The sequence below is a fragment of the Schistocerca cancellata genome, chromosome 9 (genome assembly GCF_023864275.1).
Source record: "Schistocerca cancellata isolate TAMUIC-IGC-003103 chromosome 9, iqSchCanc2.1, whole genome shotgun sequence".
In the NCBI taxonomy this organism is placed as follows: Eukaryota; Metazoa; Arthropoda; class Insecta; order Orthoptera; family Acrididae; genus Schistocerca; species Schistocerca cancellata.
The window spans coordinates 223,215,658-223,235,308 of NC_064634.1; positions in this window are offsets into that span (position 1 = coordinate 223,215,658).

Below are 19,651 nucleotides of genomic sequence, written 5' to 3' on the forward strand. Positions count from 1 at the left end.
TCCATGAAGCTGGGCTACGGTCCCGCACACCGTTAGGCCGTCTTCCGCTCACGCCCCAACATCGTGCAACCCGCCTCCAGTGGTGTCGCGACAGGCGTGAATGGAGGGACGAATGGAGACGTGTCGTCTTCAGCGATGAGAGTCGCTTCTGCCTTGGTGCCAATGATGGTCGTATGCGTGTTTGGCGCCGTGCAGGTGAGCGCCACAAACAGGACTGCATACGACCGAGGCACACAGGGCCAACACCCGGCATCATGGTGTGGGGAGCGATCTCCTACACTGGCCGTACACCACTGGTGTACTTGTCCCCGATCATGGCTACCAAACCAATATCACCCCCAGATGGGCACGTCCGGCTCTTAGCGTCGTTCCAGCTCAACTCCCCAAAGATGGCTTCCCTCTACACCCTCGAAACGACTGCCTAACTCAAAAAAACTGTTTCACGAAAAAAATTACGAATATTCTAAAACTAAACACAAAAACACATATGATACATTGAAAAATATGGAAATTTTCTGGGCAATGTAACACCCCAGTTATAGAACCCATAACGAATACCCTTTTGTTGCCAAAAGAAATAGAAAAATCAGTCATCCTGACTGACAACAAAATTTACACTCTTGACAGTTTAACAAGAATATTATGTAAATACTAATGCTTGTCATGAAGAAAGCACTGAATGAAAGAATACCATACGATACGAAACAGAAACTTTAAAGAAATAATTTAAAAAAATATTTACGAAGGTTAAAGCTGATACCATAAATTGACCAAAGATAATATTTATCCTTGAAGAGAGTTGCAGCCGCATCGAGCTGTAAGTTCGCTGTGACTACAATGTAACTCAGCAATGGAGATGTTAAATTCACTTATCTCTTATACTTGTGCAAGAGTAATGCGCATGTTAAGCGCTACTAGATTATTTTAAAACCGATCTGAAGTTTAAAAGTTTTACGGTTGGAAGTATTAGTCAGAAGTCGGACTGAAGAAAAATCTTTACCGTTTAGACAAATAGCGGGATAGTAGATATGTGACACAAAAATAACTCGTGTGATTGCTGATTTGTGAAGGGACTTAGCCTTCGTGATACTTAAGTCACGAATGTCAATGGATACAGAAAGACACTGATCGCCGACATAAACTAAATTATTTGACTTCAGTAGGCAACAGATAAACGCAATCACGAAGAACTTACAATTGCGCCGTGTTGTCAGAAGCTATCGTCAAAGACAGAATTGCTGACGCTAACAGACGCAATTCCCTGAATAAACAATCGATGTGTGTGCTCAGAATAGGGACAAATATACTCCTGGAAATGGAAAAAAGAACACATTGACACCGGTGTGTCAGACCCACCATACTTGCTCCGGACACTGCGAGAGGGCTGTACAAGCAATGATCACACGCACGGCACAGCGGACACACCAGGAACCGCAGTGTTGGCCGTCGAATGGCGCTAGCTGCGCAGCATTTGTGAACCGCCGCCGTCAGTGTCAGCCAGTTTGCCGTGGCATATGGAGCTCCATCGCAGTCTTTAACACTGGTAGCATGCCGCGACAGCGTGGACGTGAATCGTATGTGCAGTTGACGGACTTTGAGCGAGGGCGTATAGTGGGCATGCGGGAGGCCGGGTGGACGTACCGCCGAATTGCTCAACACGTGGGGCGTGAGGTCTCCACAGTACATCGATGTTGTCGCCAGTGGTCGGCGGAAGGTGCACGTGCCCGTCGACCTGGGACCGGACCGCAGCGACGCACGGATGCACGCCAAGACCGTAGGATCCTACGCAGTGCCGTAGGGGACCGCACCGCCACTTCCCAGCAAATTAGGGACACTGTTGCTCCTGGGGTATCGGCGAGGACCATTCGCAACCGTCTCCATGAAGCTGGGCTACGGTCCCGCACACCGTTAGGCCGTCTTCCGCTCACGCCCCAACATCGTGCAGCCCGCCTCCAGTGGTGTCGCGACAGGCGTGAGTGGAGGGACGAATGGAGACGTGTCGTCTTCAGCGATGAGAGTCGCTTCTGCCTTGGTGCCAATGATGGTCGTATGCGTGTTTGGCGCCGTGCAGGAGAGCGCCACAATCAGGACTGCATACGACCGAGGCACACAGGGCCAACACCCGGCATCATGGTGTGGGGAGCGATCTCCTACACTGGCCGTACACCACTGGTGATCGTCGAGGGGACACTGAATAGTGCACGGTACATCCAAACCGTCATCGAACCCATCGTTCTACCATTCGTAGACCGGCAAGGGAACTTGCTGTTCCAACAGGACAATGCACGTCCGCATGTATCCCGTGCCACCCAACGTGCTCTAGAAGGTGTAAGTCAACTACCCTGGCCAGCAAGATCTCCGGATCTGTCCCCCATTGAGCATGTTTGGGACTGGATGAAGCGTCGTCTCACGCGGTCTGCACGTCCAGCACGAACGCTGGTCCAACTGAGGCGCCAGGTGGAAATGGCATGGCAAGCCGTTCCACAGTACTACATCCAGCATCTCTACGATCGTCTCTATGGGAGAATAGCAGCCTGCATTGCTGCGAAAGGTGGATATACACTGTACTAGTGCCGACATTGTGCATGCTCTGTTGCCTGTGTCTATGTGCCTGTGGTTCTGTCAGTGTGATCATGTGATGTATCTGACCCCAGGAATGTGTCAATGAAGTTTCTTTCCTGGGTCAATGAATTCACGGTGTTCTTATTTCAATTTACAGGAGTGTAATTACAAAGAACAATAAACTTCAATTCAACTTTAATTCTTCGAGTCGCATACATCATTTAATGGACATTTAAAGTGTATTTATGGAATTAACTGATTCTACAGGGAACATAAGTGAAAAGTGATTTAGTGACAATTTAACTGTAAATAGCAATAACTTTACACTGAAATACGACACATTCTGAACATTGCAAAAGGGTATGTTATCTCTGGAATTACGTCGTGTAGTTGCTGAATACGCGACGTAGCGATGCCTTGACGACGGAATAATAATCAACAACTCAATATCCCCGCAAAAATCATGATGTGACATCGGCTTGATGGATTAATGATTCAAGACATATTTTCAACGTATGAATACCCATTCTCAAACTGGGCATAAGAACTACAGTCAGAAAGTTTGCGTGACTGAAAAGTCTATCGCGAACACCCAAAGATCAAGGGAGTCATCGCTTCATCGAGTGGTGCAGCCGCTAAATTTATAAGTGGAGAATATCGATAGACATCGAACACCATTGCTTTAATTACAAACAAGGACGGTGCGCACACTCCGGCGTGCTGCCCCATCGAGACGATATCAGTTTTGAGACAGAAAGGCCCGTACAGGACCTACAACATGAGGTTGTGCATTATCCTGCTGAAGTGCAGGGTTTCGCAGGGATCGAATGAAGGGTAGAGCCACGGGTCGTGACACATCCGAAATGTGACGTCCACTGTTCAAAGTGCCGTCAATGCAAACAAGAGGTGACAGACGTGTAAACAATGGCACCCCATATCATCACGCTCGGTGATACGCCAGTATGGCGATGACGAATACAAGTTTCCAATGTGCGTTAACCGCGATGTCGCCAAACACGGATGCGACCATTATGATGCTGTAAACAGAACCTGGATTCATCCAAAAAATGACGTTTTACCATTCGTGCACCCAGGTTCGTCATTGAGAACACCATGGCAGGCACTCCTGCCTGTAATGCAGCGTCAAGGGTAACCGCAGCCATGGTCTCCGAGCTGATAGTCCATGCTGCTGCAAACGTCGTAGAATTGTTCATGCAGATGGTTGTTGTCTTGCAAACATCCCCATCTGTTGACATAGGGATCGAGACGTGGCTGCACGATCCGTTACAGCCATGCGGATAAGATGCCTGTCATCTCGACTGCTAGTGATACGAGGCCGTTGGGATCCAGCACTGCGTTCCGTATTACCCTCCTGAACTCACCAATTCTATATTCTGCTAACAGTCATTGGATCTCGACCAACACGAGCAGCAATGTCGCGACACGACAAACCGGAATCGCGATAGGCTACAATCTGACCTTTATCAAAATCGGAAACGTGATGGTACGCATTTCTCCTCCTTACACGAGGCATCCCAACAACGTTTCACCAGGCAACGCTGGTCAACTGCTGTTCGTGTATGACAAATTCGTTGGAAACTTTCCTCATGCTCTGAAAAGCTAATCATTTGCATATCACAGCGGCGTCTTCCTGTCGGTTAAATTTCGCGTCTGTAGCACGTCATCTTCGTGGTGTAGCAATTATAATGGCCGGTAGTGTAGTTACAGATTCGCGTTGTCGTGATCGATGGACGCCGTTCCATGTAACCTCGACTCGGACAACCATCACCATCGAGCCGAGACAAAAAGACGTCACGGAAATAACAATTTAAAGTACAATTTTTTGTATCTTCCACCGTTTTTTCACAAATGTTCTTGTGGCGTGATTTTGCTTTTTGCGTATTTTTGATACTGAACATAAATAATAATACACATACTCACCTACCTCTTTACACTTTAGATTGCTGCCGCTAGTTTCATCTCTTGAAATTTATTACCAAAAACACAGCCTCTGTCAAACCCCTTATTCCGACCTCTCATTAAAAATGGTGCATATTCTGCTAAATCGGCTATGATTGCTCGATGCAGCTCTTCTAGCCCCATCCGTAAGCACTTTGTTCATATTAATCGGCCAAAACATTGCCGAGATATTAGCTTTTGAACTTCCATAAATTTACATTTCGTAAGACATAATAACTTTTAAACTATTATATACTTTTGTGGCGCGTCTAGATAATTTAGCTTTACATATTTTTCTAGCCATGAGTGCCAATTCGCATATCTTTGTCATTCTTAATTTTGTTTTTATCAATTTTCCTCTGGCATGTAAATTCCTCCAAGCGGGCAAACACGGCCATACGTGGCCCTGCCAAACTTCCGCTCGGGTTTTTCCAAGGCCGTGTAATCGCTAGCCGCTCGCCACGGCCACGTAGCAACCGCCAGCCAGGAAATCTATGGCTGAGAACTGCTACTCTAGTCTCATCCCACAGCTTGTACGTTCACAAATCGCACATTATTTTTATTAAAGTTTACCGCCTTTGACGATTCACAGGTATTGTGAACTCGCTGGTACACCGCAACTCAAATGTATTCTGCATTGCGATCGTGTTCTATCGCTGCTGGCAGTTACAGAAGGATGCCAACTGCTGGCTGCGAATATTTTCAAGCAGTTCCAAACACATTGGCCACAGTTCTTCACGTACGTCACCACTCTCACAGTATACACTGTTCTTGTGCAGACGTTAAGTATAGCTGGTTTTCATTCAACAACTTGATATTACTAATGAAAAGGCTTACATATTGTCGTTTCGACATATTGTCGTTTCGACATAGTCGAGTTCTCGTAATGAAGTCCAATATTTGCTCTGTTCTCTACCAAGATGTGGTTTCTTTTTACTTACACATTCATTACTTCACAGTTTACTGACACATTTTACTAGAAGTTGTTCTTAGTACACAAGATGCATATAAATTTTTATCCACACAATTCTTTGTTCGTGTTTCTCTTAAGGAGAATAACACTTTGTTTGATCTACTTGATATATATAGGTCTGTACCTAGTCTTAAATAGTCATCCTCTATTCATATATTAGTACACCTTTGCCAAATATCGGACCACAAAATTTGGATCCCGGCAACGGACTGGCCTGACATTACAATGATTGGCACAGTTTTTACACTCAGGTATATTACTATTGATTTTTGAAGTTCCTGTGAAGGTATCTCCATGAGGACAACAGTGTATGTCCTTCAAATTACATAAAGTACATGCGTCCTGAACCTAAAGCATAATGATTATTAACCCAGAAGAGAAAATACAACCAAATGACGTTGTGTGCACTGATCGCACATACCCTTCCTATTCGAATTCATCTCTGAACGATGCACAAAAGAAATGTGTTTCTAACTACCGCTTTTCATTATTTAGTGATTCTTATGTCGATTGTCATGGCTATCATTTCTTAACATATATCCTGATATATACATAAAAGAGTTACATACGTATTTCACATTACGAATACACTAAACTTCAATTGAAAATAGGAAGTACTGCTTCAGGCAGGTTGACTTCTGTTCTTTCAACTTTTGTTCATAACTTTCTTTTTACTCGTCTACAATGTATATCCACCTTTATGACATAAAGTTCATGAATTGTTGCTGAAGGGAGTTCATGTTTTCAAATACTTCTTCTGGATGACTGTCAATAAGGCTTTCTTACAAATTAGTAGCAAACAATTAGATATAAAATAATAAATCAAATATTTACTATATTACACTTACATCTATTGTTTGGAAGCTGTAAACGTCGTGTACAGATTTCTTACAGGGTGTTTCAAAAATGACCGGTATATTTGAAACGGCAATAAAAACTAAACGAGCAGCGATAGAAATACACCGTTTGTTGCAATATGCTTGGGACAACAGTACATTTTCAGGCGGACAAACTTTCGAAATTACAGTAGTTACAATTTTCAACAACAGATGGCGCTGCAAGTGATGTGAAAGATATAGAAGACAACGCAGTCTGTGGGTGCGCCATTCTGTACGTCGTCTTTCTGCTGTAAGCGTGTGCTGTTCACAACGTGCAAGTGTGCTGTAGAGAACATGGTTTATTCCTTGTTGTTGTTGTTGTTGTTGTTGTGGTCTTCAGTCCTGAGACTGGTTTGATGCAGCTCTCCATGCTACTCTATCCTGTGCAAGCTTCTTCATCTCCCAGTATCTACTGCAACCTACATCCTTCTGAATCTGCTTAGTGTATTCATATCTTGGTCTCCCTCTACGATTTTTACCCTCCACACTGCCCTCCAATGCTAAATTTGTGATCCCTTGATGCCTCAAAACATGTCCTACCAACCGATCTCTTCTTCTAGTCAAGTTGTGCCACAAACTTCTCTTCTCCCCAATCCTATTCAATACCTCCTCATTAGTTACGTGATCTACCCACCTTATCTTCAGCATTCTTCTGTAGCACCACATTTCGAAAGCTTCTATTCTCTCCTTGTCCAAACTAGTTATCGTCCATGTTTCACTTCCATACATGGCTACACTCCATACAAATACTTTCAGAAACGACTTCCTGACACCTAAATCTATGCTCGATGTTAACAAATTTCTCTTCTTCAGAAATTTTTCTTTTGTTTCCTTTACTGCTTGCTCAATATACAGATTGAATAACATCGGGGAGAGGCTACAACCCTGTCTTACTCCTTTCCCAACCACTGCTTCCCTTTCATGTCCCTCGACTCTTATAACTGCCATCTGGTTTCTGTACAAATTGTAAATAGCCTTTCGCTCCCTGTATTTTACCCCTGCCACCTTCAGAATTTGAAAGAGGGTATTCCAGTTAACATTGTCAAAAGCTTTCTCTAAGTCTACAAATGCTAGAAACGTAGGTTTGCCTTTTCTTAATCTTTCTTCTAAGATAAGTCGTAAGGTCAGTATTGCCTCACGTGTTCCAACATTTCTACGGAATCCAAACTGATCTTCCCCGAGGCTGGCTTCTACCAGTTTTTCCATTCGTCTGTAAAGAATTCGCGTAAGTGTTTTGCAGCTGTGACTTATTAAACTGATAGTTCGGTAATTTTCACATCTGTCAACACCTGCTTTCTTTGGGATTGGAATTATTATATTCTTCTTGAAGTCTGAGGGTATTTCGCCTGTCTCATACATCGTGCTCACCAGATGGTAGAGTTTTTTCATGACTGGCTCTCCCGAGGCCATCAGTAGTTCAAATGGAATGTTGTCTACTCCCGGGGCCTTGTTTCGACTCAGGTCTTTCAGTGCTCTGTCAAACTCTTCACGCAGTATCTTATCTCCCATTTCGTCTTCATCTACATCCTCTTCCATTTCCATAATATTGTCCTCAAGTACATCGCCCTTGTATAAACCCTCTATATACTCCTTCCACCTTTCTGCCTTCCCTTCTTTGCTTAGAACTGGGTTGCCATCTGAGCACTTGATATTCATACAAGTGGTTCTCTTCTCTCCAAAGGTCTCTTTAATTTTCCTGTAGGCAGTATCTATCTTACCCCTAGTGAGACAAGCCTCTACATCGTTGCATTTGTCCTCTAGCCATCCCTGCTTAGCCATTTTGCACTTCCTGTCGATATCATTTTTGAGACGTTTGTATTCCTTTTTGCCTGCTTCATTTACTGCATTTTTATATTTTCTCCTTTCATCAATTAAATTCAATATTTCTTCTGTTACCCAAGGATTTCTATTAGCCCTCGTCTTTTTACCTACTTGATCCTCTGCTGCCTTCACTACTTCATCCCTCAGAGCTACCCATTCTTCTTCTACTGTATTTCTTTCCCCCATTCCTGTCAATTGTTCCCTTATGCTCTCCCTGAAACTCTCTACAACCTCTGGTTCTTTCAGTTTATCCAGGTCCCATCTCCTTAAATTCCCACCTTTTTGCAGTTTCTTCAGTTTCAATCTGCAGTTCATAACCAATAGATTGTGGTCAGAATCCACATCTGCCCCAGGCAATGTCTTACAATTTAAAACCTGGTTCCTAAATCTCTGTCTTACCATTATATAATCTATCTGATACCTTTTAGTATCTCCAGGATTCTTCCAGGTATACAACCTTCTTTTATGATTCTTGAACCAAGTGTTGGCTATGATTAAGTTATGCTCTGTGCAAAATTGTACAAGGCGGCTTCCTCTTTCATTCCTTCCCCCCAATCCATATTCACCTACTATGTTTCCTTCTCTCCCTTTTCTTACTGACGAATTCCAGTCACCCATGACTATTAAATTTTCGTCTCCCTTCACTACCTGAATAATTTCTTTTATCTCGTCATACATTTCATCTATTTCTTCATCGTCTGCAGAGGTAGTTGGCATATAAACTTGTACTACTGTAGTAGGCATGGGCTTTGTGTCTATCTTGGCCACCATAATGCGTTCACTATGCTGTTTGTAGTAGCTAACCCGCACTCCTATTTTTTTATTCATTATTAAACCTACTCCTGCATTACCCCTATTTGATTTTGTATTTATAACCCTGTAATCACCTGACCAAAAGTCTTGTTCCTCCTGCCACCGAACTTCACTAATTCCCACTATATCTAACTTTAACCTATCCATTTCCCTTTTTAAATTTTCTAACCTACCTGCCCGATTAAGGGATCTGACATTCCACGCTCCGATCCGTAGAACGCCAGTTTTCTTTCTCCTGATAACGACGTCCTCCTGAGTAGTCCCCGCCCGGACATCCGAATGGGGGACTATTTTACCTCCGGAATATTTTACGCAAGAGGACGCCATCATCATTTAATCATACAGTAGAGCTGTATGTCCTCGGGAAAAATTACGGCCGTAGTTTCCCCTTGCTTTCAGCCGTTCGCAGTACCAGCACAGCAAGGCCGTTTTGGTTAATGTTACAAGGCCAGATCAGTCAATCATCCAGACTGTTGCCCTTGAAACTACTGAAAAGGCTGCTGCTCCTCTTCAGGAACCACATGTTTGTCTGGCCTCTCAACAGATACCCCTCCGTTGTGGTTGCACCTACGGTACGGCCATCTGTATCGCTGAGGCACGCAAGCCTCCCCACCAACGGCAAGGTCCATGGTTCATGGGGGGGTTTATTCCTTAGAACAGAGGATTTTTCTGGTGTTGGAATTCCACCGCCTAGAACACAGTGTTATTGCAACAAGACGAAGTTTTCAACGGAGGTTTAATGTAACCAAAGGACCGAAAAGCGATACAATAAAGGATCTGTTTGAAAAATTTCAACGGACTGGGAACGTGACGGATGAACGTGCTGGAAAGGTAGGGCGACTGCGTACGGCAACCACAGAGGGCAACGCGCAGCTAGTGCAGCAGGTGATCCAACAGCGGCCTCGGGTTTCCGTTCGCCGTGTTGCAGCTGCGGTCCAAATGACGCCAACGTCCACGTATTGTCTCATGCGCCAGAGTTTACACCTCTATCCATACAAAATTCAAACGCGGCAACCCCTCAGCGCCGCTACCATTGCTGCACGAGAGACATTCGCTAACGATATAGTGCACAGGATTGATGATGGCGATATGCATGTGGGCAGCATTTGGTTTACTAACGAAGCTTATTTTTACCTGGACGGCTTCGTCAATAAACAGAACTGGCGCATATGGGGAACCGAAAAGCCCCATGTTGCAGTCCCATAGTCCCCGCATCCTCAAAAAGTACTGGTCTGGGCCGCCATTTCTTCCAAAGGAATCATTGACCCATTTTTCAGATCCGAAACGATTACTGCATCACGCTATCTGGACATTCTTCGTGAATTTGTGGCGATACAATCTGCCTTAGACGACACTGCGAACACGTGGTTTATGCAAGATGGTGCCCGGCCACATCGCACGGCCGACGTCTTTAATTTCCTGAATGAATATTTCGATGATCGTGTGATTGCTTTGGGCTATCCGAAACATACAGGAGGCGGCGTGGATTGGCCTCCCTATTCGCCAGACATGAACCCCTGTGACGTCTTTCTGTGGGGACACTAGAAAGACCAGGTGTACCGCCAGAATCCAGAAACAATTGAACAGCTGAAGCAGTACATCTCATCTGCATGTGATGCCATTCCGCCAGACACGTTGTCAAAGGTTTCGGGTAATTTCATTCAGAGACTACGCCATATTATTGCTACGCATGGTGGATATGTGGAAAATATTGTACTATAGAGTTTCCCAGACCGCAGCGCCATCTGTTGTTGAAAATTGTAACTACTGTAATTTCGAAAGTTTGTCTGCCTGAAAATGTACTGTTGTCCCAAGCATATTGCAACAAACGGTGTATTTCTATCGCTGCTCGTTTAGTTTTTATTGCCGTTTCAAATATACCGGTCATTTTTGAAACACCCTGTAATATCCTTATATGGATGAAGTACCCTGGCTTTGCCGATTTTAACGTCAGATAATACACAGCACATAATTTAGTATGCACATGCATATATCAGTTGCCATTTCTTATTATTTCTCCATTATATGGATGTCTTCGGATGACGTCCCAGTAACACCAAATGATTCACTTCAAAAGATTGTGTCCTGTTCACACGAGATTCATACGTTGATTTTCTTGTCTGGGCACATCGCAACAAATTAACCAAGCATGAATCTGTTCTTGCTGCTTTGCCTGCCTAAAAAAAAAAAAAAAAGGTTGAAATGGCTCTGAGCACTGTGGGGCAAACATCTGAGGTCATCATTCCCCTAGACTTAGAACTACTTAAACCTAACTAACGTAAGGACATCACACACATCCATGCCCGAGGCAGGATTCGAACCTGCGACCGTAGCAGCAGCGCGGTTCTGGACTGAAGCGCCTAGAACCGCTCGGCCACAACGGCCGGCTTTGCGTGCCTAGATAAGTCTGGTAATGGAATAAGTTTTTCTTTCCTATCTTCTTTATCAACGAGTACCTCGGCCAGTGCATATCCCGTTGCTGGTTGAGGTAAGTTATTATGAATCTTTTCAAAGGCTAGTTTATAAGCTACCCACTTCGTGCAGTAGTTAGGTATGTACGCCCTCACAAGTTGATTAAAATATTTAAATATTCTTTCAACCGGGCTTGCCCGTGGGTGGATGCAAGAGATAATTACTTGTTTGATTCCTTGTTCGTTGAGGAGTGGTTTTCATTTAAAACCGGTAAAGTATGCAGCATTGTCAGTCACAATCCCCTGAGACTGGCAGATGTTAGGTATGTAAACCTTCCGTAATTTCGTTATCACAGTCGTATCTCTAGACGTTTCCAGTGCACATAACTTCACCATCTACATCTACATGGATACTCTGCAAATCACATTTAAGTGCCTGGCAGAGGATTCATCAAGCCACCTTCACAATTCTCTATTATTCCAATGGCGTATAGCGAGCGGAACGAACCAACACCTATATCTTTCCGTTAGAGTCTGATTTCCCTTATTTTATCGTGGTGATCCTTTCTCCCTATGTAGATCGGTGTCAACAAAATATTTTCGTATTCGGAGGAGAAAGTTGATCGGAATTTTGTGAGAAGATTGCTCCGCAACGAAAAACGATTAATGATGTCCAGCCCAAATCCTGTATCATTTCTGTGACACTCCCATATTTCGCGATAATACAAAACGTGCTGCCCTTCTTTGAACTTTTTCGATGTACTGTCAGTCCTATTTGGTAAGGACCCCACACCGCGCAGCAGTATTCTAAAAGAGGACGGATAAGGGTATTGTCGTCAGTCTCCTAAGTAGGTCTGTTAATTTTCTAAGTGTCCTGCCAATAAAACGCAATCATTTTTTAGCCTTCCCCACAACAGTTTCTGTGTGTTCCTTCTAATTTAAGTTGTTCGTAATTGTAATACATTGGTATTTAGTTGAATTAACACCGTTTAGATTAGACTGATATATCGTGTAACCTAAGTTTAACGAATTCCTTTTAGCACTCATGTGGATGACCTCACACATCTCGTTATTCAGGGTCAACTGACAATTTACGCATTATTCCGATATCTTTTCGATATCGTTTTGTAATTTTTTTGATCTTCTGATAACTGTATTAGTCGATAAACGATAGCGTCATCTGCATACGACCTAAGACGACTGCTCAGATCGTCTCGCAAATAATTTATATACACTCCTGGAAATTGAAATAAGAACACCGTGAATTCATTGTCCCAGGAAGGGGAAACTTTATTGACACATTCCTGGGGTCAGATACATCACATGATCACACTGACAGAACCACAGGCACATAGACACAGGCAACAGAGCATGCACAATGTCGGCACTAGTACAGTGTATATCCACCTTTCGCAGCAATGCAGGCTGCTATTCTCCCATGGAGACGATCGTAGAGATGCTGGATGTAGTCCTGTGGAACGGCTTGCCATGCCATTTCCACCTGGCGCCTCAGTTGGACCAGCGTTCGTGCTGGACGTGCAGACCGCGTGAGACGACGCTTCATCCAGTCCCAAACATGCTCAATGGGGGACAGATCCGGAGATCTTGCTGGCCAGGGTAGTTGACTTACACCTTCTAGAGCACGTTGGGTGGCACGGGATACATGCGGACGTGCATTGTCCTGTTGGAACAGCAAGTTCCCTTGCCGGTCTAGGAATGGTAGAACGATGGGTTCGATGACGGTTTGGATGTACCGTGCACTATTCAGTGTCCCCCCTCGACGATCACCAGTGGTGTACGGCCAGTGTAGGAGATCGCTCCCCACACCATGATGCCGGGTGTTGACCCTGTGTGCCTCGGTCGTATGCAGTCCTGATTGTGGCGCTCACCTGCACGGCGCCAAACACGCATACGACCATCATTGGCACCAAGGCAGAAGCGACTCTCATCGCTGAAGACGACACGTCTCCATTCGTCCCTCCATTCACGCCTGTCGCGACACCACTGGAGGCGGGCTGCACGATGTTGGGGCGTGAGCGGAAGACGGCCTAACAGTGTGCGGGACCGTAGCCCAGCTTCATGGAGACGGTTGCGAATGGTCCTCGCCGATACCCCAGGAGCAACAGTGTCCCTAATTTGCTGGGAAGTGGCGGTGCGGTCCCCTACGGCACTGCGTAGGATCCTACGGTCTTGGCGTGCATCCGTGCGTCGCTGCGGTCCGGTCCCAGGTCGACGGGCACGTGCACCTTCCGCCGACCACTGGCGACAACATCGGTGTACTGTGGAGACCTCACGCCCCACGTGTTGAGCAATTCGGCGGTACGTCCACCCGGCCTCCCGCATGCCCACTATACGCTCTCGCTCAAAGTCCGTCAACTGCACATACGGTTCACGTCCACGCTGTCGCGGCCTGCTACCAGTGTTAAAGACTGCGATGGAGCTCCGTATGCCACGGCAAACTGGCTGACACTGACGGCGGCGGTGCACAAATGCTGCGCAGCTAGCGCCATTCGACGGCCAACACCGCGGTTCCTGGTGTGTCCGCTGTGCCGTGCGTGTGATCATTGCTTGTACAGCCCTCTCGCAGTGTCCGGAGCAAGCATGGTGGGTCTGACACACCGGTGTCAATGTGTTCTTTTTTCCATTTCCAGGAGTGTAGATAAGGAACAGCAAAGGCCCTATAACACTACCTTCTGGTTTTCCAGTCAAACACTACGAACTGTGACCTCTCTGACAGGAGATCACAAGTCCAATAACATAACTGAGACGATATTCCATAAGCACACAATTTCACTACTAACTGCTTGTGTGGTACAATGTCAAAAGCCTTCCGGAAATCCAGAAATAAGGAATCGATCTGATATCCCTTGTCAATAGCACTCAACACTTCAGGTGAATAAAGCGCTAGTTGTGTTTCACAGGAACGACGTTTTCTAAATCCATGTTGACTGTGTGCTAATGGACAGTTTTCTTCGAGGTAATTAACAATGTTCGAACACAATATATCGTCCAAAATCCTGCCCCATATTGACGTTAATGACATGGGCCTGTAATTAAGTGGATTACTCCTGCTATCTTTCTTAAATCTTGGTGGCTTGTGCTACTTAAAGTCTTTGGTTACGGATCTTCCGTCGAGCGAACGGTTTTATATGATTAAGTATGGAGATAATGCATCAGCATACTCTGAAAGGAACCTAATTGGTATACAGTCTGGAGCAGAAGACTTGATTTTATTGATTTAAGTTGCTTCACTAGTCCGAGGATATTTACTTCTACGTTAATCATGTTGGCAGCTCTTCTTGATTCGAATTCTGGAATATTTACTTAGTCTTCTTTTATGAAGGCATTTTGTAAGGCTGTGTTTAGTAACTCTGCTTTGGCAGCACTGTCTTCGATAGCATTTCCATTGCTATCGCGTAGAGAAGGCGTTGTTTGTATCTTGCCGTTAACATACTTCACATACGACCAGAATCTCTTTAGATTTTTTGCCAGGTTTAGATACAAAGTTTCGTTGTGGAAACTTATAAGCATCTCGCTTTGAAGTCCGCACTAAATTTCGAGTTTCTGTAAAAGATCGTCAATCTTGGATATTTTGCGTCTGTTTAAATTTGGCATGTTTGTTTCGTTGTTTCTGCAACAGTGTTCTAACCCGTTATGTGTACCAAGGAGGATCAGCTCCGTCGTTTGCTGGTTTATTTTGTATAAATATCTCTATTGCTGCCGATACTACTACTGTGAAGTCCAGCCACATCTGGTCTACACTTACAATATTAATTTGGAAAGAGGGGAGATTGTCTCTCAGGGAGACGTCAAGTGAATTTTTATCTGCTTTTTGAATAGATACATTTTTCCTTTATTTTTGGAGGATTTGAGGGTTACAATATTCAGTCTCCCTGCGACAACCCTGTGTTCACAAACCCCTCTATCTGTTTTGATGTTCGTTATCAACTCAGGACTAAGAGTTGAAGAGTGTTTTCACAACCGTTACTATTCGTGTGGACTCTTCAACTAATTATCCGAAATAATTTTCAGAGAATACCTTCAGCAAAATTTCGGTTGATGTTTTATGCGTACCTCCGGAATTAAAAACGTATTTTCGCCAACATATCGAGGGTAAATTGAAGTCACGACCAACTATAATCGTATGAGTCGGGTATGTACTTGAAATTACTCAAGTTTTCTTTGAACAATTCAGCAACTGTATCATCTGAATTGGGGGATCGGTAAAAGGATCCAATTATTATTTCATTCCGGTTTCCGACAATGACCTCTGCCCATAATCATTCATAGGAACTATCTACTTCAATTTTGCGACAAAGTAAACTACATCTGACAGCAACATTCACGCCAACGCCAACCGTGTTTAGCCTGTCCTTTCTGAACACCGTTAGATCTTTCACCAAAATTGCGGCTGAGCTTATATCCGGCTTTAGCTATCTTTCAGTGCCTATAACGATTTGAACATCAGTGCTTTCTATTAGCGCTTGGAGCTCTGGTACTTTCCCAACACAGCTACGACAATTTACGACTGTTGTACCAATGGTTCCTGTATCTACGTTCTTCCTGTGTTCGGCGTACACCGTTTGTGACAGAAGCCTTTCTTGTGTTTTCCCGAGACCCTCTAACCTAAAAAACCGCCCACTCCACGCCACACAGCTCCTGCTACATGAGTAGCAGCCTCCTACGTATAGTGGACACTTGACCTACGCAGCGGAACCCGAAACCCAACCACCCTTTGGCGCAAGTCGAGGAATCTACAGCCCACAGGGTCGCGGAACCGTCTGAGCTCTGTATCAGATGTCCGCGATCGGTCCTGTAGACTATGCTGCAAGTGGTCAGCTCTGCTTTCATCTTGCAAGCAAGACTGGCAGCCTATACCACTTCTGTTAGCCGCTCGAAACCAGAGAGAATATCTTCTGATCCAAAGTGACACACATCATTGGTACCTCACGGGGTCCAGGTTCGATTCCCAGCGGGGTCAGGGATTTTCACCTGCCTCGAGATGACTGGGTGTTTGTGTTGTCCTCATCATTTCATCATCATCCAGGAAAGTGGCGAAATTGGACTGAGCAAAGGTTGGGAAATTGTACGGGCGCTGATAACCACGCAGTTGAGCGCCCCACAAACCAAACATCATCATCATCATTGGTACCTATGTGAGCCACCACCTACAGTTGGCTGTGCCCTGCTGTGGTCTTAAAGGCATCCGAGAGGACCCATTCTACATCTGGAATGACTCCACCCGGTGTGCACAAGGAGTTAACATTGCTTCTCTTTCCATTGTTGTCAGCAATGTCTGCAAGGGGCCCCATAATGCGCCCAACAGAGCTCCCAAGTATCAACAATCCCACCCTCTGTGACTGTCCGGACATTTCAGGCTGATAGTTTTCTTCTGAAACAGGACAGGTGACAGCATCTGGCTCAGCGACGGTGTCGGCCACAGACAGCACCTGGAACCTGTTTCTCAGACAAACCGAGGAGGCCTTACGTGCGGTCGCCTGGAAAGTCTTTCGCCGTCTACTACGCCCCGGGGCGACCTCCCACTCGACCACACGTGAGGGGTCAACTTCAATGCGAGCAGTAACTGGGCTGTCCACCGGTGAGGACCGATCGGAGGACTCGGCCGTACTGGACGTCCGTTGGATCCCCACGGCCGGCCCACAACAGTGGTGCCCCTCCACTGCAGCCTTTAAGCTGTGTCACCGAAGCCATCACAGCCTGAAGCTGAGAGCGAAGTGACACCAACTCGGCTCTTATCCGCACACAACAATCGGAATCCCTGTCCATACTAAAGACCGTGGAATACTAAACTGTGCAGATAAACGGACAATCGGTACGTCCTGCGCAACTCTACTGTAGACTCTGACGTAAACGCAGGAACTGTGTCTTATAAATTAGGTGAAACTAGATAGTTCATCCATGATTAGGAATTTTTAGTATGTCACAAAATTGGTCTACTATCAAACGCAAATGAAGATGCGAGAACTGTGACTATTAGATAGTAAATCAACACGCAGAAACTCAAGAACCTAAAGTATTAAATCACACAGATAATATTAGAAAATTCGCTCCTGGTTAGGAATTCGTAAAAGTCACAATATCGGTTACTTTCCTGCAACGATTTTTTGAAGGGTACCATATGCGGCAAACAGATGCTTAACCCTGGCTCTGGTGATTCATAAGCATTCTGCAAGGTCGATCAATGATAACTGCATTGGATTTGTGGCTCGACAGTTTGCAACAGAATTCTGTTTGATCGGTTCATGTGTTTTGCCTTTTGGCATACGTAGCATGTTCGTACATTACCTTTCACTTGTCTTTCTAGGTACTTTGGTTGGCAATAATCTTTCACAAGTCACGCACTTGTTCATGCCAGCATGCCTCCGTGTTGTGTGTGTATAGCATTTGAAGTTCTTAAACATGTTCGAGGTATGCGCACACACGCACGCAACATTCGTCGGTATTCGCATCCTTACAATGAAAAAAGGGTTGCGTTTTCTGCTTCGTAGCTCTGGTTTAAAGGACATGCCACATCCTGTGGCAATTTTGTTATTATTTCTTTTTCACCGTCTTCTGCTATCGTTTATACCCTCCACAGTGGCCTCTAGTACCATGAAAGTTGTTCCCTGATGTCTTAATAAATGTCCTGTCATCATGTCCATTCTTCTCGTCAGTGTTTTCAGTGTGTTTCTTTCCTCACTAACTCTCTGGAGAACTTCTTCATTCCTCATATTATCAGTTCACATGATCTTCAACGCTGTTCCGCAGCAACCCATATCCAAATGCATCGATTCTCTTCTGTTTCGGTTTTCCCGGAGACCATGTTTCACTACCATATAATGCTGTGATCCAAATGTACATTTTCAGAAATTTCTTTCTCATATTAAGGGCTATGTTTGATACTGGCAGACTTCACTTGGCCAGGAATGCCTTCTTTGCCAGTGTGTAAGTAGGCTGTTTATGTTTTCTTATTGGCAACGTTACGTAGCGCTCTATATGAAAATCACTGGCTGTGCTGTGTGCAGCCTGTGGCTAGTTTGCATTGTTGTCTGCCATTGTAGTGTTGGGCAGCGGCAGCTGGATGTGAACAGCGCGTAGCGTTGCGCAGTTGGAGGTGAGCCGCCAGCAGTGGTGGATGTGGGGAGAGAGATGGCGGAGTTTTGTAATTTGTCATGAACTGCTATATATATTATGACTATTAAGGTAAATACATTGTTTGTTCTCTATTAATATCTTTCATTTGCTAACCATCCCTATCAGTAGTTAGTGCCTTCTGTAGTTTGAATCTTTTATTTAGCTGGCAATAATGGTGCTCGCAATATTGCAGTAGTTCGAGTAATGAAGATTTTTGTTAAGTGATTTGTGAAAGGTATAGGTTAAAGTTAGTCAGGGCCATTGTTTTGTAGGGATTATTGAAAGACAGATTGCGTTGCGCTAAAAATATTGTGTGTCAGTTTAAGCACAGTCGTGTATAAACTGTTGAAAGGGGACGTTTCAAGTGCTACTCTGCCTTTTATGCCCTCCTTGCACCGCCCATTACGGGCTATTTTGCTGGCTAAGTAGCATAATTTTTTAAATTCGTGATCCCCAATGCTGATGTTAGCTTCTCGCTGTTCCCATTTGTTACTTCTCATTACTGTTGTTTTCCTTCGATTTACTCTCAATCCATGTTTTTTACTCATTAGAAAGTTCATTCCATTCAGCAGATCCCGTACTACTTCTTCGCTTTCACTGAGGATAGTAGTATCCACAGCGAATCTTACGGTTGATACCCTTTCTCCTTGAATTTTAACCCAGCTCTTGAACCTTCCTTGTATTTCTGTCTTTGCTTCTTCGATGTATATATTCAGCAGTAAGGGGAGATGACTTAATTCCTGTCTTATGCTCCTTTTAATCTGAGCATTTGTTTCTGGTCTTAAGACGTAATTGTTTGTTGTCGGTTCTTGTACGCATTGTGTATTACGTCTTTCCCTATCGCTTACCACGATTTCTCAGGATTTCAAACATCTTGCTCGGTTTTACACTGTCTAAATCTTTATCCAAGTTGACAGTTCCAATGAACGTACCTTGATTTTCTTTGGTCTTGCTTCCATTATCAACAGCAACTTCAGAACTGCCTCTGTGGTGCCATTACCTTTCCTAAAGCAAAGCTGATCGTCATCTAACACATCCTCACTTTTCTTTCCCATTATTCTGTACATTATCCTTGTAAGCAACTTCGATGCATGAGCTGT